The sequence below is a fragment of the Urocitellus parryii genome, chromosome 4, assembly GCF_045843805.1.
Source record: "Urocitellus parryii isolate mUroPar1 chromosome 4, mUroPar1.hap1, whole genome shotgun sequence".
NCBI lineage: Eukaryota > Metazoa > Chordata > Mammalia > Rodentia > Sciuridae > Urocitellus > Urocitellus parryii.
The window spans coordinates 154,510,396-154,535,120 of NC_135534.1; positions in this window are offsets into that span (position 1 = coordinate 154,510,396).

Sequence of the window (24,725 nt, forward strand, 5' to 3'; positions counted from 1 at the left end):
CAGTGGACTTTCAATGTTCTTCCCCAAAGAGATTTACACATCCCTACTATATGTCATGTGGTGATGCCCTGGTGATGGTCGTCAGGAATCCTATACCAAACCTAAAAGAGTATCAATGCTTCATTGTATTTATGATGTAATGTTAAATTCTAAGGCTTTTTCTAAACTAGAGGAGGCAGCTCAAATGATGGCAGCGTATCTCTAAGACAAAGAATGGGCTCCTCCAGAGTATAGGACCTGGGCTCTCTGCCAAATACCCGGAGGTCATCTGGTTGGACACTGTTGTATTAAAGTCCAAGTTTCCCTATCCCAGTCATACATCTTGGGAGTGTTAAGATGCTAACATCTCTCTATTCCATGTATAACACAAATGTTAAAACCATTGTATGATTTAATAAAAACAAAATTTGATGAGACTGGAAACTTGAGCACCTTGGCCTTTCTCAAAAAAAAAAAAAAAAGTTGTAAGACAATTGCTAGCCTTGGGCATTTTTGTCCAAAAACAACCCTATAAATTGGATTATTTATCAGTCCAGAATGATTTTAGTGGGTTCTGTGACAATAGAGGGACCACAAATGTGTTTCCCTCAGGACCTTGGTCAAAGCTACAAAAGGGTAGAAAAATATAAAATGACATTTAAAAACAACTGCCACATTTGAAACTGACGTGTATCATGGGGCAACACAATACACAGGTGATCACCTTCCCCAGACAATCAAAAAGCAGATAGTAACTGAAGATGTAACTGCTTATCTTTGGAAAAACAGAGGTCTCTCTCTCTCTCTCTCTCTCTCTCTCTCTCTCTCTCTCTCTCTCTCTCTCACACACACACACACACACACACACACATACACACACACACATACACACACACACACACCACTCTGGCCCATAAGAAATGGGTGGGAACTCCCAATAAGACCCTAGGACATGACAGGTGTATGACTCCTGCTTTGCCTGCTCCACAGAGCAACTGTGGCCAAGGCCTCATCTGATGCAGTAAGCAGCACCAGGGAAGCAAACTGCACAGCGGTGGAGGGTTGACTTCCTCAGACCCTGACCCCTATTTAAAGTCCACAAGATTGCCCTAACATGAATAGAAAGGCACACACACACACACACACACACACACACGCAGAGAGAGAGAGAGAAAGAGAGAGAGAGAGAGAGAGAGAGAGAGAGAGAGAGAGAGAGAGAGAGAGACTGCTACAGACATGCTCAGCAAGGGGAATCACAGAAGGCAACGTACAAGACTAACTTGCTTGGCACTGTATATGGTGGACATAGAAAATGACAAGGAAACACCCCCTACCAATGGTTTGGTGCAAAAAATAGTCTGAATATTCAAATATACATCAGCATTTCCACTTACCTTGTCACCCAACTACAATAGAAAATGTCCCCCTACAACAACAAACAGGTGTAAAGAATGGATCCTTGACAGTAAAAGTCAAGAATTACGGTGGCCATCAGGACCATCAATATACAACTACAACACAACTCCCTCCACCTAACTGATTTCAACATAAAAATCTAAGTTCAATCTAAAACCTGCCTCTGGAAACTCTTGTAGTCTATTGGCCATAGAAAAAGACTGATTGTGTGGGTTTCTAGATACATAGACATAGGGACTCAATCAGGAAACAAAAGTTTTAAAAATTACTAACCCATGAATTGTAACCTCTAAGGAAAAATGTGTCATTTAATTACGATTTGTCACAACCTCACCATTGTCATACTTTTCTTTGCTCATACCATGGGGACCAGTGGCACAAAATATATGGTGCTGTAAAACTGGGAATGGGCTGTAGGGTCATGCTATTTTCACTTAAAATTGTCAATTTGCTTATATGTTATTAATTAAGACTTGCCTGCATTAACACCTATTACATCTCATCCTCCTACTTATCTATTTAGAAAATAAAACAAATTGCTGGATATACATTAAACTGCCTCTGTCCTCCTCCTCTGTTCTCCTGTGACATCTATGACCAGCCATGTTGGTACAATAAAAACAGAGTAAACTAAAACAATGCCCATCATTTATAGCCTCAACTAGAAAATGATACCGTGGACTTACATGTGAATTTACCGTCTCTGAGAGACACCAATATTATGCCTTTCTCTTGGTGCAAAATAAAATGATTATGGGTGAGCCTTTGCTGGGATACACTATGTTTAATGATCAAGAGTGGCTTAGTACAAGATGGGTAAGATTTTTTTTTTTTTCAAAGCTCCTCTCTAAAAACAACAGGGCTGGGGATATAGCTCAGGTCCTGCACAGGGACCTGGGTTCAATCACCAGCACCACACAACACACACAAAAAATAGTAGTAACACCATTCCACCCTCTGTAAGTATGGGTCAGACCCATGGCAATTAATTCAATTTAACTATTGTACTTAAAGACACTGACTACTTATGACAAAGTCAACCATTACATGTGGAAGCAGCTTCCTCCTCAGGGAAAGTCTGTGTACATTTGACTTCCATGGGTGACCATACCTGTCCTATAACTAGGTTGACTGCTACACCTAAAAAGCATGATCTACACCAGCCTAAACATGTTTCATGTTATCTAAAATTCTACTAATTCACTAAAACTAGACAAAGAGTAACTTGAACTCCCTGGTTAGTTTACACACGTGCTATACTTTCTCCTCAAACAAAAAATATTGTCACTGAGTTTTAGCTAAGCATGTTGCTGTCTTAAATAACACTGACAGTCAAAATGTGGCTTAGGCAACAACAACAACAATAACAACAAAAAAAGTTACCCAAATAAAAAAAGTAATACTTCAAAGTAAAATAGTGCTAGATATGTTAACAACAGCACAGGGAGGCTCCTATGCTGTTTTTAAAGTAAAATTTTAAAAATTATCATAATATATCTTTAACTGTTCATAAGTTACAAATCCATTTTACATCTATAGATAAACTTGGTATTGATTCTGTTTCTAATTAGATATACTATTTTTCTACTATCTAAAGATGTGTTGGATTCAGTCTACCTTATCTTAAAATAGAACTAATCACGTTCTGTTACTCTTTGCATTACTGTTATGAAATTTGATTACAATATGCCTCCTGATATACCACATGAGGGGCATTACAATATAAAAACAATCAGGCACATATCATCCCTAAAAAAATGGAGACAATAAAGCACCATGCTCCTGAATGCCTTCTTTCTGTTCCCCAAATCCTAGCCAAGTTAAGGAAACAATGAGAACAAACTTGAGCTAAGAAGTCCAGATACATGGTATCTTAAAGGACAGTGTATTTTTCTTAGACACACTGAGAATTAAGGAAAATTAGTATCATGTATTTAAAAAACAACTTTCTTACAGATGAATCAGAACAGTTACTCCTACAAATAAGGGTCATACAAACAAGTTAATGTTGATGATGTCACTGCTTCCGCAGCCTAACAAATAAAACTCCTCTCTAACTAGGTCTGAGAACAAAACTAAGGACACTGTAAAAAAGATAAATGTCACTCATCCAGTCAGTCACAACTGAACAAAACACAATGAAGAAAATAAAAGTACTATTTGGAAGACACAACGAGGGATGGAGCTGCTGTCAGCATTAAACTCCATGGAGCAGAATCTTATAAGCTTTTCCCAATAAATCAGTGTCTCCCATGCTGTCTCTGGAAACTTTATTTGGGTTTCTCACAATTTACCCCATTGCCCTGGAACCAAGAGGGCTATAGCCAAGACACTATGAGTAAGTTGAAGCTAAAGTCATGAATTTAGAATGATCCTTTGATGGAGCTACTATGATATTTAACAACTTACAGATGGTGAAACTGAGCTAGAGATACATTTGTTAGTTTGTTGTAAATCACAAATTTCATATATGATTGAAATGTAATTCAATTTTAGGCATTCTGATTAGAGAACAAGTTTCTTTATCAAGTGATCTATGGGAAGAATGAGAAAAATTACAAATTCCAAATGACAAAAGTAGAAGTATAAACATCTTTTTAAGAGAAATGCCAAAAGTAAAAAAAAAAAAGAAAGAGATGATCTAGAGAAGATATTAACTATGTAAATCAGAATAGCAATTTGCCTAGAACTAAGTGAAAATGTAAGATTTCCAATTAAAAGGGTCTATAGAGTTGTAAGTATATTGACAATTTATAATAAAATTTAAGTACATTAAAATAATGAAAAATTGCAAACCTCCTTGAAAGACAAAACATGGACCATAAGAAATAAGTAAACAAGTTTCTTAAAAGCAAATATAATTGCAATACAAAGTGGCATTTTAAGTTTTGAACCCAGCTATCCTAATCCCTGTATTACAATAAGTACACTATAGAGATACAGGTGCATTAATGTTTATAGCAATGCAATTCACAATGATAGCCAAGTTATTGAACCAGCCCAGGTGCCTGTCAATAAATGGATGAATAAAGAAAATGTGGCATATATACACAATGGAGTTTTAAGCAGTCATAAAGAAGAATAAAATTATTTCATTACTGTTAAATGGATGGAACTGGTGAACATCATGCTAACTGAAATAAGCCATAATCAGAAGTAAAGGGTCAAATGTTTTATCTCATATTCAGAAGTTAAAGTAAAGTAAGGGAAAAAGTGGAGGGGAGGTTATCATATCCCATAACAGAGCAGAGACCCATGGAGTAGGTAGGGGAAGGGGTGAGGGGTGTGCAGAGGAAGGTCAGGAAAAGGGAGGAACTACAGTATGAAGTTCACAGAACAATGCTTTTTAAGAATAAGAATATGTCACAATGAATTCCACCTTAATGTGTTTTAATAGAATACCAGTTAAAATAAAATAATAGAGAAATGGAAGGAAGGCCAGTAGGAGAAAAAGTACAGGGGGGGAAGAAAAGGGAGAAAAAGGGAAACACTGTGGACTGAAAAGGAGCAAATTAAATTCCATGTATGTATGATTATGTCAAAATAAACTCCCCTATTATGTTTAACTATGTGCATTAATAAAATCATTTTAAAAATCTGGATAGGAAAACTTTCATTTGGTGTTTTATATAATTATGAGCGATTATCATTTGAGAATGATTCACTGTGACCAGATTTATGGATCATTGACTTGTAAGAAATTGCATATGGTGTGAGTTACATATCCCTCTTCTATTAATTTGGTATCTTTTTTTTTTGGAGAGAGAGAGAGAGAGAGAGAGAGAGAGAGAGAGAGAGAGAGAGAGAAGAGAATTTTTTAATATTTATTTTTTAGTTTTCAGCAGACACAACATCTTTGTATGTGGGGCTGAGGATCAAACCCAGGCCGCACGCATGCCAGGAGAGCACACTAGCGCTTGAGCCACATCCCCAGCCTTAACTTGGTATCTTTATTGAAGATTAACATATCATTTTATGTATCATGCTCTCTGTGTATATGTATTGATGTATATATGTATGTATATATATATATATATATTATACATATGTATTTATTTTCACAACATAGTAATTATTATGTTACATTACGTAGTCTAATTCTAAAAAATATTCTTTTCATTTTCTAGGTCATGAGCATTTACTTTGAAATTTAGAATAAATTTATGCATTTATTTAAAAAAGACTGGCCAAAATGTTTAATTGAAATTTTTATTGAAATAGCAAATGGATTTAGTAGTTTAGGACTAAAATAGCTTCTGGCTCATAATTAATAAGTGATATTTTATTTGGAGAGTTAGATTACTTTCTATACATACAATGTATATAACTATAAAAAGGAGTTCTTGAAATTAATGCTTAAAAATCATAAGGTGAATAGAATAAGATTTATGAATGTGTGCAGAGATATATAAAAGACAACATCTAATAAAGTTTTTGACCTTAAAAATCAGAAAGTATGCAGTCTATAAAATTGCATTTTAAAAGAAAAAATTGGGGGGTATTTATATATACTTTTCAGCCTAGTTTTTCTTTCATTATATATAATATTCTATGAGAAAAAATTTGGAATTACTTTTCTATCTCATATGTTTTCATTTATGCTTAGTCTGTAACTATGGAAGAAGTCATAAAGAAGCAAAACAAATAACATTTACATAATAAAGGACAACTGAACACCATTACTTGGTGCATGAGATTCATTCTGAAACCTAGCTTAAAATTGGGTTAATAGCACAATTAACCTTTCTGTGGGGTTCGTATATCTACCTCAAAAAGATCATCTTCGTACAATCATTCTTGGATTAAATACTACAATCTTTGATGCATGAATGATCTACTGCATAAATGATAAAATAAATAAATTATGAGAATCCCTACTACATGAGCATGTCAATGTCTTGGATTTCCTGCGTTGACCTACTTTTCATTACAGTACAGTTATTGCTTCCTTCTAATTCTCAATAGTCAGGTTCCTATCAACCATTTACAATATCTCTGCATTTCTTCATTAAATGGTATTTTATTTAAACTAAAATCAGCTGTGCTATTCAATTCTTGCATTTTTGAAAACCATAAACTCATTCCTAATATAATTATGCAAGATTTATTCAGCTTCATCTTCTTAAGTATTTTGAGCATTTCTGTCAAAATAGTGTGCATTTTTGTGTATACTCCTCCACTATTATTGAACAGTTATTTAAATATAGGGATTTTGGTACTTTATATACATTTTTGAAATTTTATGGTTTTTTTTTGCCTTATTGATGTGCTACATTTAGTTCAAATTCCTGCTTAGCATTTGCAAAAATATTGATCAGAATTTTGAGCTATTATTGGGAAAGATATATGGACATACTATCAGTCAATATGTATAGATTTTCTTTATCTCAACTTGTTTCAGTTTGGAACTCATGTGTGCTCTCAGTACAACCTTCTTTCTCCAAGTCCAGAGCCTTTCAGTTTCAATCTTTGCAGAGAGTAACTAGCCAATCTTCTGCTGAAGGGGCAATTGCCTGATTGTATTGACAGGGGAGAGGTTTCCAAGCAGAACTTAACAATGTTGTTTACTCTCACACTTTATACCATTTCCTTCAGAAATGTCAGGAAACTATAGTTTTTTATTTTCTGAAGCGCCCAAAAAACTACAGTGTTTACCACATTCATTACATAGAATTCAGCATTTTCTGTTCTAGTCACTTGGCTGCCATCAATGGTTCATTGCACTTCCTTCTTCAATAATTAGGTGATGTTTTTTCTGTTCTCTTTGGGGTGTCCATTCACACAGTTTGCTTCTGTTTACTTTGTTTGACTGTGGAGCAGAAGTTTACATGAGTGAGTAAATTAGTGGTTCTTTCTGTTTATGTGTGGTGAAAACATAACAAGAGATTAATTAAAATACAGCGTAATTAATCATACACACAAGGTTGTGGAACAGATATCTGAAATTTATTCATCTTGCATAACTAAAACTTTGCACTCATGGATCAGAAAGTCTCCTTTGCTCTGGCCTCTGGCAGACAAGATTCTGGCCCCTTATTACTGAATGTTTGACTATGTTAGATTGGTGATATAAGTGGAATCATGTGATATTTTTGTCCTTCCACTAGTACCTTATTTCATTTTGCATAATGTCTTCTAGGTTCACCCATGTCATCTCATATAGCATGATTTCCTTTTTTAATGCTGGATAGTATTCCATTGTAATATGTGACACATAGTATTTGTTCCTAAAACTGCCCTGGGACATTGGGTTGTTTCCACATATTGGATATTGTGAATAATGCTATGATGAATGAGAGTGCAAACATCTCTTCAAGATGTGATCTTCGAGATCACAATTTCAGTTCATTTGGATGTACACTGAGAAGTAGGATTCGTAAATTGGTTTAGAGTTATATTTTTAAAATTTTAAAGAACTTTCATACTATTTTCAATAGCAGATGCACTACTTTGCATTCTTTTAAAAAATGTACCAGGTGCCATAGCTTTAAAACTTACCACTTTTTTTTTTCTTAATTTTGAAGAGCCATGCTAACCAGTGTGAAGTTGTATTTCATTATAGTTTTGGTTTAAATTTCCCTAATGATTAGGTATATTGAGCACCTTTTCAAATACTTGGTGGCCATTTATATATCTTCTTTGGAGAAATACTTATTCAAATGTTTTGTCTAGTTTTAAATAGGGTAATTTGTTTCCCTGCTCTTGGGTTATATTTATTCCTTATATGTTTGGGATGTCAATATATTATCAGACTTGTGGTTTTCAAATATGTTATATTATTCTGTAAGTTATGTATTCACTGTGTTGTTTATGCCTTTGGTTGTTCAAAAGCTGTTTAGTTTGATTTAATGGCCTTTGTCCATTATTGCTTTTCTTATCTGTGTGTCTGTGCTTTTTGTTTTCTATAAAAAATTAAAAATAAAAAAAAACATTGCTTAGATCAGTCATGAAAAATGTCTTCTTTATTTCTAGCAGTATACAATCTCAGATATTATCAAAATCTTTCATGTATTTGGATTGATTTTTATTTATGGTATAAGATAAGGGTCCAAACTCATTCTTTGGCATGTGAATAATCAGTGTTTCCTTTACTCTTTGTTGATGAGAGCATAATTTCCCACTTATATAGCATCAAGAAGCAAAAATGTACTTATGAATAATTTCAACCAAGAAAGTGAAAGATTCAAACACTACAAGCATGTAACAATGAGGACAAGAAATTAAAGAAGACTATAAGGAGAAAGATATCTTGTTTGTATGTATTAAGACACAGTATTGATTAAATGGCTGTATTACTGAAAATTATCTCCAGATTTAATGAAATTTCTATCAAAAGCTCAATGACATTGTTTATGAAAATAGAAAAAAAAACTCTAAAATTCCTATGGAACCCTAAGATACCCTAAATAGCCAAAGCAATTTTGAGAAGAATAAAGCTGAGAGAGTACATTTCCAGACTTCAAAATACATAACAAAACTGCAGTAGCCAAAAGTATAATACTTGTGTAATAATAGACACACAAACAATGGAATAGAATAGAAAACCCAGAAACAAACACAGGCAGGTATATGAAGTGATATTCTGAAAGGTTATAAAAATATTTTATTCTCTTCTTATGCTAACTCTGTTGCTTTGATTTGATAACTTTCATGGAGTTACAGGTTTATCCCATTTCTTCTGACATTTGCTTTTTTTTCCTTTCTTCATAACTTCTGAAAAATCATAATGGCTATAATTATACATGTTATTTACATCTATTCACAAGACACTGTTAATTTGATAAGAATAAAACTCAAAAGTAGTCTTTATTTCCCTGGTTTAAAATATTAAATGACTTATTTGTATATATAATAAATGTACATACTCTTCTATGTACATTGAACATGACTACTTCATCCAACACTTTTTTTAAATATTTATTTTCTAGTTGTAGTTGGTTGGACACCATACCTTTATCTTATGTGGTGCTGAGGATTGAACCCAGGGCCTCGCATGTGCTAGGCGAGTGTTCTACTGCTGAGCCACAACCCCAGCCCCTCATCCAACACTTTTGTTTTCATATAATCTTGCCACCTACCAGCTTCCTTCTTATCTCAAATTAAATTTATATATTAGATTACTTCTTATTTTTTGAACATATATTGCTGCTTCAATTTCTTGTCTTGTTCTAGAATAGACTTTCTATTCATGATCTGGGTTGCTTCCATTCACATTTCATAATTCACTCAGAATATACTCTCCATTATGTTTTCTTTAATGCTCAAAAGCAAAGCTGACCATTATTCTACCACTTTTCTTCATTTTCCATAACCATGCTTATAGCACGTATGGCCAAGGGAATTTATTGATTTGTTTCACTTTCTGCTAACTAGTGAACATTCAATTCCTAAGACTTATAGTATTAATATTGCAAAGTATGTTAGTATTTGATGTGTGGAAGAAAATAAATGAATTATGATGCCTCATTGAGTAATATAAGACTAAATGAAATCACTAAATTAGTGACATTTATTTGGTCTATTGCAATGAATAATACCTTCTTAGATTTGGTTTTCAAAATAAAATGCTCAAATGTGTAAATGTACATATGTATGTGTATGTGTGTGTGTATGTGTGTGTTTACGCTTACATATATATTTCTGAGTGTTTTGTGTGTCACATAGATAGTTCAATCCTTAGAACAATTCTTTTTCAAAAAAATTCAATTCATGTTAAGTATTTTGTTTGGTAATAACATATTTGTCTTATTTGTTGAATAAATCTTACATGAAAGAAACAAAATATATCACATTATCTCAAGCCTTAAGTGCCTTCTCTGTCAAATTTGAAGTTTTTATCAAGTGATATTTCTCTTTTGATTTTTTAAAAATTTGCTTACCTAAATAACATGGGATGAGCCATTCTTTTATTCAATTTTAGGCTCATGGTATTTAGGTAAACAATTTATGAAGCACAATTTGTGATTTTTAAAATTTAAATTCTAATTCATTGTACATGACAGTAGAATGCCTTTTGTCACATCATAAATAAATGGAGTATAACTTCTCATTCTTCTGATTGTACATGATGTAGAATCACACCAGTTGTGCGATCGTATATGCAAATAAGATATTAGTGTTCAATTCATTCTACTATCCTTTTTACCCCCTTAATACCCCCTCCCCTCCCTTCAATCCCTTCTGCCTAATCCAAAGTACCTCTTTTCTTCCCTAGCCAGTCCTCCATTGTGAATTATCATCCACATATCAGAGAACACATTCAACCTTTCATTTGGGGGATTGACTTATTTCATTGAGCATGATATTCTCCAGATCCATCTATTTACTCGCAAAAGTCATGATTTCATTCTTCTTTAAGGCTGGGTAATATTCCAATGTGTGTATTACATTTTCTTTATCCACTCATCTGTTGAAGGGCATCTAGATTGGTTCCATTGTTTGGCTATTGTGAATTGAGCTGCTGTAAACATTGGCGTGTTTGCATTGCTGTAGTGTGCTGATTTTAAATAGTTTGGGTACAAACCAAGGAGTGGGATAGTTGGGGCAAATGGTGGTTCTATTCCAAGTTTTCTGAAGAATCTCTGTATGGCTTTCCAGCATGGATGTGCCCATTTACAATTCTATCAACAATGTATGGTGGTACCTTTTTATTACATTCTCGAAAACATTTATTGTTATTTGTGTTCTTGGTAATCACCAGTCTGACTGGAATGAGAGGAAATCTTTGTGTAGTTTTAATTTGCATTACTCTATTACAGATGTTGAACATTTTTTTCATATATTTGTTGAGCAATCATATTTCTTCTGTGAAGTTCCTGTTCAGTTCCTTTGCCCTTTTATCAATTGGGTTATTTGGTTTTCTTGGTGTTAAGATTTTTGAGTTCTTTATATAAGCTAGAGATTAATGCTCTGAGGTGCCTCCAATGGTAAAGGTTTCCTCTCCCCTTCTCTAGGGTCTCCCTTCACGTTGTTGTTTCCATTGCTAAGAAGCAGCTTTTTAGTTTGAATCCATTGCATTTATTGATTCTTGATTTACTTCTTGTGTTTTAGGAGCAGCTTTTCTAAAATGACATGGTGAAGATTTGGGCCTACTCCTTCTTCTACTAGGTTTAGGGTCTCTGTCCTAGTGCCAAAATCTTTCATGTATTTTGAGTTGAGTTTCATGCAGGGTGAGAGATAAGGTTTTGGTTTTGTTTTGCTACATATGGATTTCCAGTTTTCCCAGCACCATTTGTTGAAGATGCTGTCTCTTTCCAATGTATTTTTTTGGCATCTTTGTCTTGTATGAGATAACTGTATTTATGTGGGTTTTTCTCTGTGTCTTCTATTCTGTACCATTGGTCTATGTGTTTATTTTGGTGCCAATACCATGCTGGTTTTGTTACATAATTTAAGATCTGGTATTGTGATGCCTCCTGCTTTACTCTTCTTGATAAGAATTGCATTGACTATTCTGAGATTCCTATTTTTACCAATGGATTTCATAATTGCTTTTTCTATTTCTATGAAAAATGTCATTGGGATTTTAATAGGAATCACATTAAATCTGTATAATGCTTTTGGAAGTATGGTCATTTTGACAATATTAATTCTGCCTATTCAATAGTATGAGCTATCTTTCCATCTTCTAAAATCTTCAATTTCTTTTGTTAGTGTTCTGTAGTTTTCATTGTAGAGCTTTTGTTAGATTGAGTCACAAGTTTTTTTTTTTTTTGACTATTGTGAATGGGGTAGTTTTCCTAGTTTCTCTTTCAGTGGATTCATATATAGGAATGTATTTATTTTATGGGTATTAATTTTATATCCTTCTACCTTGCTGATTATTTATTAATTCTAGCAGTTTTCTGGTGGAATGTTTTGGATCTTCTAAACATAAAATCATATCACTGACAAATAGTGATAGTTTGAGTTCTTCTTTTCCTAATCATGTCCCTTTAATTTTTTTCTACTATCTGATTGTTCTGGCTAGAGTTTAAAGAATGATGTGGAATAGAAGTGGTGAAACAGGGCACCCTTGTTTTGTTCCAGTTCTTAGATGAATGCTTTCAATTTTTCTCTGTTTAGAATTATGCTGGCATTGGGCTCAGTATAAGCAATTTTTACAATGTTGAGGTATGTTCCTACTATCCCTAGTTTTTCAAATGTTTTGAACATGAAGGGGTACTATATTTTGTCAAATGCTTTTTCTGCATCTACTGAAATGATCATATGACTCTTTTAGGTACATTGATATGAGTAATTGTGTTTATTGATTTCCAGAGTTGAACCAACCTTGCATCCCTGGAATAAACCCAGTCGATCATATTGCACTATTTTTTAAATGTTTTTGTATGCAATTTGCCAGAATTTTATTGAGAATTTTTGCATCCATTATCCATATCTGAAGTTTTCTTTCCTTAATGTGTTTTTTGTCTGGTTTTGGTTATGGGCTGTTTCTAACCTCATGGAAAGAGTTTGGAAGATTTTCTTCCTTTTCTATTCATGGAAAATTTGAGGAGTAGGGGTCAACCAATTTGGATCTCAGGTGATTTCTCAACCCAGACTCTCAAAGTTAGGTGATCCTAGAATAAAATATATCAATCTCTGAAAGAAAATGGATATCAGTCAAGAATCCTATATCCAACAAGTTAAGCTTAAGATTTGAAGATAAAATAAAAACCTCCCATCATAAACAAAAGTTAAAATAATTCACAGCTAGAATTCATAGCCTGAACTACAGAACATTCTGAACAAAATATTCCATGAGGATTAAATGAAAAAAAAAAGAAAGAAAAGTAAAATCTAGCCATGGGAGGATTTATGCTAAAGGAATCAATCCAAGAAAATCTAAGTCAAATTAAAAACCAGAAATAAACCCAAATGACCCAGAATACAAACCATATATCATTAATAATATTTAATGTTAATGGCCTAAATTCATAAATCAAAAGAAATATGCTGTCATGTTGGATTAAAAAACAAGATCCAACAATATGCTGTCTCCAAAAGACTCACCTCACAGATAAAGACATCACAGACTGAAGGTGAAAGGAACAGAAAACACATATCACTCATGTGGATATCTAATGCCTCAGAGCAACTCCTAGCAAACACACACACACACACACACACAAATACAAATAATACCCTACATTCTATTAGATCATAATGGAATGAAATTACAAATCAATGATAAAATAAAAAATATAAACTACTCTAACACCTGGAGACTAAGTAATATGCTCGCTCTTCAATTTGCAATTTTAAATGGAAGTTTGATTTAGCAGTCTTAGTTCAGATTCCACCAATAGTTTTGAGTATCAGTCCGTAGTCATGACAAATTCCTACTAAGGCTGAGCTAGGACAAACATGGGGATGGAATGAGAGGATTAGAAACTGACCTATGTAACATATGCCAGAGCTGGAGAAGATTTGAGTTTAGAAAGTAGATATGATTACATGTTAAATTTAATTATATTAATTTTAATTGCAACTTAGCAAAATCATGTCTCATGATAAATAAAAAGAGCTGTGGGGATATAACTCAGTAGTAAAGCACCTCTGTGTTCAATCCCTACTACCACACAAAGCAAATAAATAAATAAATAAAATTTTCATGATAATGATAATCTGGCCAACTTGTATTGAGTTAAAAAATTTTGTGGCAAATTACATGCATCTTGAGTTAATCTCTTTAAATGTGTATATAAACTCCAAAGTTTACATAATTTTTTAAGATAGATAAAAGTGTGGGTGGGCAACTCATGCTTATAGACATGTGTATTAGATTCCTTAAATAAAAAGAAAATAAGATTCAAAATATAGGGGCTGGGGATGTGGCTCAACTGGTAGCGCGCTCGCCTGGAGTGCGTGTGGCCCGGGTTCGATCCCCAGCACCACATACCAACAAAGATGTTGTGTCTGCCGAGAACTAAAAAAAATAAATATTAAAAAAAAATAAAAAAATTCTCTAAAAAAAAAAAGATTCAAAATATAACTGATATTTTCAATTCCTTTGTCTCAATCTCCACTCGGACATTGTTTTATTTGTAATAGCAGCTATTTGTAATGTGTGATTAAAAGAAAAGTCTTGAAAATTCATATTTAATTTTGATAATGAAAATGGAACTCTCATTGTTCCAAAAGTTTTGGTAAACCATAAGGCAAAGATGTGTTTCCAAAAAGGATACATTCAAAATAGAAATTGACATACAAAATATTTTTAAATTTTATTTTTAAATGGAAAATGTGGTCACCAAAAACTCCCTGTGATTGAAGGACAATGCTTTATATTTCTTAAAGTGAATTGTTCACTCCTAGAGACTGTCTGTGTGTTCTGGTACAATCCTGAATCTACTTTCAATAAACATGGGAAATTAAAACTTTTAGATAAAGCAAAGCTAGAAGAAAAATCTCCTAAAGCTCTTAGAAACTACAGAGACAGTCTAAAGCTTAGCAACAGCTCAAATTAATACAGTACATCTTTTCAGTATCCCAGTTATCTGTAGTGAACCTTTTTAGAAGGACTTTTGGCCACACAACGAGTTACATTTCAATTGAAAATATTTTTTTTCAATTAATAGAAAACAACAACAAAAACAGACTTCAATTTAGCACTTCCTGTCATTGGAGATTTATTTTTATTTTACTTAAATATATTTGAGTATATACTTATTCATATGAGCAAATTATAATTAGATTGATATAAATATACAAAATATGATGATCTTAATCCTTCTAATGAAACACTGATATCTTTGTTATACTGTTATTGGCACTGTATATATTATAACCCTTTAGTCAAATGACTTGTTTATCCTTAAAATTAAAATAAGTCACACATTTTACTTTTTCACACACTTTTACTCCAAAACATATGCCCCTAAGTCCTGTCATATAGAACATTCAAATCAAAGAACCCACTGTTTATATTGACCCTACTTTTAAGAATGTTTTTTATCTTCTTCATAGAGAAGAAATGATGACTATGCAGAATTTTTTCCCTCCAAAGATTGTATTATAATAGACAAGTTAATTTTTTAAACAAATTTTTTAAATAACTTTATTTTATTTATTTATATGTGGTGCTGAGGAATGAACCCAGGGCCTTGCACGTGCAAGGCAAGCGCTCTACTGCTGAGCCATAACCCCATCCCCAACAAGTTAATTTTAATACACAACAAAAGACTGTTGACATTCTACATTCTTTGAGTTGATGGATCATCTGAAGCATTTATCCTCTATCAAAAAAAAAATTTCAAGGAGCAAAAGAAGAAATCCTCTGTAAACATACTCTGTCAATAGAATAGTTACATATTCAAATGTCAAAATAGATATTCATCATTTGAATTTTTACTGTGAATTTCATATTGATTAGAATGCTCAATTTATTAATTATATATATATATATATATATATATATATAATTTGTTAATGGATGTGAATTACACTTGTCAATGTAAACTATTTAGTTCTTTGAAGGCACACAGTAGGGCTATATAGGGTCACCCAGTTTTCAAATATAAATAAGTCCCTTCATATTTTGACTTCTTCCTTTCCAATTAATAGGACTTTTCTTTCTATTTTCCATTCTGAGGATTGAACCAAGGGCCTTGCATATGATAGGCAAGCACTCTATCATAAACCCGGCTGAAGGTGACTTTAATTCATTCTCTTGTAAAATTGCTCTGGTTGGCTTTCATAACTAGGTTGAATAAAAGTAATAAAAGTAGATCTTATTGTCTCTTTTCTAATCTTAGAGGAATCACTTGCAGCTTTTTCCCATTCAGTAGGATGTTTTCTGTGAATTCATCATATATACCTTTTTAATGTGAAAGAATGATCCTTCTATTCCTAATTTTTAAAATATTTGACATAAAGATACGTTAAATTTTATTGAATGATTTTTGTTCATCTATTGAGGAAATTATATATGTTTTTTGTTCTTCATTCTGTCTATGTGATTTGCTACTGATTTGCATATGTTAAACCATCATTACATGCCTAGAACAAGTCCCAGTTGATCATGGTGTTTCAATCTTTTTTGATGTAGCATTGGATTTAATTTGCTAGAATTTTTAAATTTATGTTCACCAGGGATATTGGTCTGTAGTTTGTGTTTTAGATTATGTCTTTGCTTTGAGTTTCAGGGTAATGCTGGCTTCATAGAACAAATTTGGCAGACTTCCCTCCTTTTCAATGTTTTTGGAATAGTTTGAGAAGAATTGGTGTTCATTCTTCTTAAATGTTTCCTAGAACTCAGCAATAAAGCCATCTGATCCTAAACTTATCTTTGATAGGAGACATTTGATTATTACTTCAATATCATTCTTATGATTTATCTGTTTAAATTTTAAATTTCTTCTTGATTAAATCTTGATAGGTTTCATATATACAGACCTGGAGTTTATCCAATTCTTGTGGGTTTTTAAGTTTATTATAGTGTAATTGTTCATAGTAGTTTCTTATGGTCCTTTGTAGTTGAAGGGGTCACATATAATGTTTCCTTTTTCATCTTGAATTTTAACTTCTGTACAGCAAAGGAAAGTCCAGGGTGAGGGGACCATATACAGGATGGGAAAACATATTTGAAATTGATTTATCTCATAATGGATTAATATCCATAGTATATAAGGAACTCAGATCAATAGAAAAGAAAAATCTAATTTAAAAATTTGAAAGTGATCTAAATAGATATTTCTCAAAAAGACATATGAATGGTCAACAAGCATAAAAAAAATCACTAGGGAAATACAAATCTAAATCACAATGAAATATCTCATCTCAGCTTATTGTCCAAATGAAAAATGTAACAAATGCTGCTGAGGATGTAGACAAAGTGGAACTTAATATGTTCTTAGTGGGAATAGAAATCCAGGCAGTCATTGTGTAAAACTGCATGAAGATTCCTCAAAAATTTTAAAAATATAACTAAAATATGATCCACCAATTTTAATACTGAGTTAATGTCCAAAGGAAGAGAAATCAGTATGGTGAAGAGATAGTTGCACTCCCAGGTTCATTTCAGGAGTGTTCACAATGACAAATACATGGAGTAAAAAATAGTCTCCATCAAAATATGAACAGACATAGAAAATGTGCACACACACACACACACATACACACACACACACACACACACTGAAATACTGTTCATATGTAAAAGAGAATGAAATCCTTTCTTCTGTGGATACAGGATGAAATTGAAAGATAGCACGTTAAATGAAATAATCCAGGAGTGCAAAGACAAATAGTACATGTTTTCATTCATTTGTGGATGCTAAAAAGTTTGATCTCATAGAAAAAGAGAGTAGAATAGTGGATATTAGAGACTAGGAGAGATACAAGGTGCGGAGGATATAGAAACGTTAAATAACATGCACCAAAATGTAGTTAGATAGGAAAAGTGGACTCTTTCATTCTACATAGCACAATAGGAAATATCACAATAGTCTATCAATTTATAATCTATAATTTATAAATTTTACATAATTCATGAAATGTTTCAATATAAGTAAAAAAGGAGAATATGAAGTTTCTCAAACACAGAAATAAAGCGTTTTGAGAAGATGGAACTGTTAGTAACCTTGATTTGATCATCACACATTGTATTCAGGTATCCAGTTACTATACTATATCCAATAAAAATATACAGATAGTTTGTATTAATTATGAATTTTAAAAATTATTTTGTAAAAGAAAAAATTCATATATTGATTTTATTTAAAATGTAAATTTAAGTATTTCATTATTAACAGTAAAATTTAATAAACATGCTTAAGAGAACTTTGGCTATGTCACAAAGGTTTCACTGAGTATTATAAAATACATTCATTAATGTACATATTCTGCACTTCAGCTATCTAATAACACACACTTTTTAATTATTTAAGAAATGTGTTCTTTATTTTCAATATCCTACCTAACTATATCTTCTCCAAAATCATAAATGAATGTATTTTCAAGCTTTCTTGAATATTCTAATTTCTTTGCATAATTAGCTAAAATTTTGTTTCTTCTCAAAAATCACTAGTCCAAATAATTCATTTTATTGGTTTTTAAGTTGAAATAAAAATGTGTTACTACTTATTACCAGATTATATTAAATATTATATTTTAAAGATATATATGCTCACCCTTAAACATTATACAATGTATTCAGATATCAAAATATCATGATATTGTATATTTGTAAATTTTATATTTCTACATATCTGTTAAAATAAATTTACATTAAGATATCAAATGTCCGAAATTATAGTTATAATTTTTTATGAAAATAAAAAATATTAAAGATATAGATATGATTTACTCAATCATTTCTGTACTTAACTGTATGCTTTCTTGTCATGTTTTAATTCTTCTGTGCTGTACTACATCAAGTGAATTTAGGGTTAATTTAATATGCAGGTCCTGAGGTTCTCCATAGTTCCCCAAGGTGTGTGTTCTCTTTTGCTGCAACGAATAAGAAACTCAGTTGGAAACTATGGACAATATACATAAGAAGTCACACTTTTATGTAACACCCACATGTGCAGGACTCCAAGTTAACATAACCCATGATGACACTTCTAGTTTAAGTAAATAAAAACTTAATTCATTGTCATTTGTTGTATGTACTCTCGTATACCGACCACAGGCGTGCCAATCTTGAAATTCTCAAACTAAATACAATGTTACATCCTCCAAAGAAGTCCTTGCTTTGATGTTTTTTTTTATCCTGTTGAAACTTCTTGTATAATTTTATTTCAAGAAATACACTTTGACAGCTTCCTAACTTGCCATATTCATCTTTCATTCTTCTGACTTCTAAATATCTCTCTTTATTTTATATACCACTGCTACTTCTCAAGTTCAAATCCTCATTATTTCTTATCCTGGTAGCCACCTGACATTAATTCATATCTCATAATGTTCCTACTATGTCAGATGTTCAAGTGATCTTTTTAAGAGGCAAAACAAATCAGGTCATTTCTTTGCATAAAATTCTTCAATTACTTCTCATGCTTACAGTATTAAGTTCAAATCCCTTAGGAGAATTTGCAAGCCAAATCAGTATAAAGCTTTTTTCCTAGTTCTTACATTTTATCTCTAGTGATTTCCAGAAGTCAATTTCAGACCACTGTTACTGTATTTTTTATATGTTTATATTGCTGTCTTTATGATTATGTTTTCTAATTAGACTTTAATTGAAGTATAATTAATATAGAGTAAAATTCAAAGGTAAGTATTGTTCAATTTTATGAATTTTACCATTTTGTCTGACTTTGTACCATGACATAAAATTAGAAATATTCCTTCATGCCTGTTTTCCGTTAATTTTGCTTTGATCCCAAGAAATTTCTAATCATTGTTGTTTTTAACTAATTTTAATTGCCCTTGGTGTTCAAATAAACAGATTATGCAATCCTTTTTAAAATCCTTTTTCATTTAATAAGCTTTATGGGAAATTTTTCTTATCCTGTTGAAACTTCTTGTATAATTTATATTGTAATGGTTGAACATTAAATCAACATTTTTGTATATAACTACTTGGAGTCATTTAGTCTTATTAGTTTGTTTTTCTAGTTTATGTAACGCTGAACTGTCCTGATTAATGAAACTTCATAGTAAGTCTTGAAATTAGATACTTTAGGCACTATAACTTCACATTTGACTACACAAATTGTATTGGCTACTGAAATCTTTTGCATTTTCTCATCAAATTTATAATGAAGTTCTTAATTTTTTCAAAGATTAAGTAGGATTTTGAGCATAAATATATTGAATCTCTAGAACAATATGAAGGGTGGAGATCTCAACCATATTGATTCCTCCAATTCATGAATATTGTATACATATTTGCATATTTTAGATTTTTATAAGGCTTTGTCAATAATATTTTCTAAAATTTAAGATAGAATTTAACTAAAATATGAATAATAATAAATAAATATTTCATCCTCTTGAAAGTACTATAAATTCTAAACTTTTACTGTTGTATTAAAATTTATTATGACTAATACATATTTTACTTAGTTCTTTTATGTCTTAATCTTATGTGTGTTTTTCTTGTATATCTTGCTCCACATTAATTTCTTTTTAGATTTTGTGCATTCTACAGAGTTGTCTGCATCTAGATCCTGCCACTTTTGCATAATGTCAGTTTTACTTCTTCCTTTCTCATGATTAGTATTGTTATTATTTTTGTCTCTTTGAATTGCATAGATTCCCCAGTAAAATGTTGAGCAGAAGTAGTAAGAAGGGGCTTCTTTTCTTTTTGCATAGACTTTCACTTACTAGATAAAACACCCATTCCCTCACCATTAGCTATGATGAAACTTGAGAGTCTGGCAAGATTCTCTTTATTAGGTTTGGGATACTCTCTTTTATTTGTGTTTGCAAAGTATTTTTGTTTTGTTTTGTTTTATTAACATGAACGAGTTTAATTTGCCAAATGCTATTTTGTATGTTATGAGGCAATGGTTTTAAATATTTTATCATGCTGACATGATAAATGTATTGATTTTCTAAATTTAAATATAGCCTTCATGTTTATGATAAGCTCTAACTCATTATATTTTGAATATAAATTGGTGGATTAGATTTGCTAATACTTTGCTACTGATGCTTATATCTATGTTTGTGAGTGATATTGGGTTTTAGTTTCCTGTCCTTATAATACTTTTTTCCTTTATTTTGGTTTCATATATTTTTTTCTACTATCAGAAAATACGTTTAGAACTTTTTACTTTTCTATATTTCTGAAGTTTTTTATCTAGAAAATTATCACTTAATCCTTAAAAATCATAAAATTTAATATAAAATTATTCTGACCAATATTATCTCACTGGATAACTAGTTTTTAAAAATTACACAAAACATCTTTACAGGAATACACTTAAAAAGCATTTCAAAGCAATTTTAAAGACTTAGTGTCTCACTGGGCATGATGGCACATGCCTGTAATCCCAGCCTCTCAGGAGGCTGAGGAAGGAGGATCTTGAGTCCGAAGCCAGCCTCAACAAAAGTGAGGCACTAAATAACCCTATCTCTAAATAAAATACAGCATAGGGCGGGGTAGGAGATGTGGCTCAGTGGCTGAGTGCCCCTGAGTTCAATCCCTGGTACCAAAAAAAAAAAAATTTCAACATAGAAAGAAGCTATGAATCAGAATATGAATAATAAATATCACAATCAGAAAACAAATTCTAGTATATCATCAATTTAAATATTGCAATTAATATAATAGAAATATAGGTATTTTGGGGAAAAGTTAAAGAAAAATAATAGCTTTGATAAAAGTGCACATTTAGCTAAGGCTAAGACAGACATGAAAATAGGAAAAAATATAAATGAGTATATATTTGAAAATTTAGAATAGTAGTACTTGTGATAATCTGAGATTAAAAACAACCTACATAATCATGAACAGGAAAAGACTGACCAAAATTTAGTATATTTTAAGATAAAAAAAACACACTAAGTGAAAACAAACTTGAGATACAAATTGATTAATAATTGGAATCTCAGCTCTGGCTGAAGGGATCCTAGAAGTTGGGCAGGCATAGAAAGCTTCATGGCAATTGTCAAGATCTCCTGTGTTCCCCCAGCAGGGCAAAATTGCTGGAATCTCCAAACTGCCCGTCCCTTAGAAGGGCTAGTATGTGGTCTGGTGCTTCTTGTAGTGACTCACTCCCTGTCCTCTGATGGATATCAAGCTGGAGTTTATGAGCCTTGTGATTCTGGGGACACTTCCAGAGATGAAAACTGATAGGCCTAGAAAATTTTAAAAGCATTTCATTCAAAATATTTATCTTTTTGTTTTGTTTTCACACAACAGCTAAACATTTTGATATGCTATGGTGATATCAGTATTGATATGAGTGATATCAAAGAAAACCATCTGGAAGCATTCCTAATTCAAAAAAGGAGCTTCATATTGTGTTTATAATAATCTATTAATTCTTCTGTTCTGGATAATTATAAATTCAAAGTAGGGCATGTTTTAGCATGTGATGGCAGGACAAAAATATGCTACCACCTTCTGTGGACATTCCATACAAAAACACAAAACCTACCCCTTGACACACCAATGTGTAATAATGAAGAAACAAACATCAAGGAATGAAAGCCATATTAGAAGTTGAACAACTTGAGCAAGCACACATGTTAAGACAAGTGAACATAATGTCATTTATTTCATTAGCACACTTGTGAACAGTATCCCAGATGTCAGCAGCTGTATCCTTCAATCTAAGGTAAATCAAAGAGAAATTCTGTGCCTTGTCATTTGAGAAAATGCAAAGTAATATATTCGCAAATATGTCACATAGTAAAACAACAATAATAAAATGTGTTTTAATGTATTAAACATACAAAGTACATAACATGCTATTGTTGTAAGCACAATAAAATACACACACAAAAAAAGATGAATGATTAACAGAATTATCTGTGTCAATGGAGAGCAATGTGATGGCAAATGCAAATTGTTTTTCAAAATTCAAGCAATATTAACTTGCTTACTGGAGATATGAGTATTCATACATTTCTTATATGCTTAGCTCATACATTCTTTTAAAATGTTATATTTAAATAAATAATATGGATGATTCTGTTAATGTGTCTAACTTGAAAGTAAATAATAAAATCTCTGGCAGGTTATCACACAGGCTCAAGTGTCAGAAGTAGAACTCATATCTCAGAATATTGATTCTTATATTTCTTAACATTTCATCTATTTGGGGTTAAATGATTGTGGCAAATTTAATACTAAAAGATCATTAAGTACCAAATAAATATATAAGAGTTATTTAGCTTTTTTATGTGGATGCTACTTCTTTGACAGTACTTGCAATGTTTTAAACTTGGATTAATATCTCCTTTTTTGTAATTCAACTGCTTCAGGCTTAGGTACTATCTATAGTATTGATTCCACATAATTTTTCAGATTTCTAGACTATGATTATCTTCAGTGATTTTGGCAAAAACATAACTAGGGGGACAGAGATATAAAAAATTTTTGGATTTATTTTTAGCATATTACCACTCTGATTTTGCAATCTGAAATAAGAAAATTATTATTACAAATGTAAATTTAAGTCTTACATTTTTATAAAATTCATATTTTAAACGTTTTTGCCAGTATGTGTTTCTTGACGACAAGTATAAAAATTTCCAAACTGAACTAGATCTGTTTCTCTCTGGTACATTAACTTGGAAATAGGCAGTTGATAAAGGCTTAGGGGTACTTGCCTCAATCATTAGAGGAAGCTCAATAGCTACAATTGATAGCTTTTCATTTCTCGCAAATGACAAATTGAATATCTTATTCTGCAAATACCCAGAACATTTTAAAATAAATCCTCTATGAATGTCACAGTCTATAGATGTTTATTTTACCATCAAATCTATCCCCTAGAAAGGACAAGTCATATAAACTGAGTTCTCACTCTAGAAATTTCATTTGTAGAAAATAGTTTTTCTTATATTTACTCATAGAAAATCCAAAAATCCAACTGAGTCTCCCTCCCTCCCTTGCTCCATATATATAATTGTCTGTATACCTATGTATGTTTATGTATGTTTGTGTATATACAACATAAATATTTTAATATCTTAACTTTGACCTGCCTTTCATGAAAGTAGCTATGTAGCAAGTTCATTTTTCCCACCACTCATATTAGCCCTCTACTCATTTTGACATTTTTATATCCACCTGTATCTCCCTTGTAATGTCTGTACAATTTGGAGTGTTTTATCACTTAGAAAAATGTGATTTTGTTTAAAAAGAAAGTTGTCTATTTCTCCATATGTCATTTATCATTTATTTGAATTTGTTATACCAAAGTAGAAAATAAAGAATGTCCATTTTATCATATATTGGTAGTCTTAAGGTACCATTGCTACATTCAAAAGCATTTTACAGTGTTTTAGGTACAGGAATTTAGTGAATATGGATTTCAAAATATGTTTTGTATATGATATATTATATTTTACACACTCAAAACCTTTAAACCTGTGTTCTCTATACCAAAGCTGGGAAGAGTTGGAAAAGTAGTCACTAAAACATTTGACTTTATTTATTTGAAAATATAATACAAGTAGAATACCTGCATTTTGTTTTTCATTTTTCTTCAAAGTACTTGACCTTTATATATTTGCAAGCTACAGTCCAATTTTGCCTAAATAATAGTTTGCTGGATGAGAGAGAAATATACTTTTCATACATTTTCTCTTTAATTTTTATCTTGTCATAGTATCATGCACCTATTAAATTAATCTTACCTAATTAAAATGTGTTCATTATTTTTATTTATAGTCACTGTTTTCATACTTCATAATTCACTTTTAAGGAAGAAGTGTGAGGA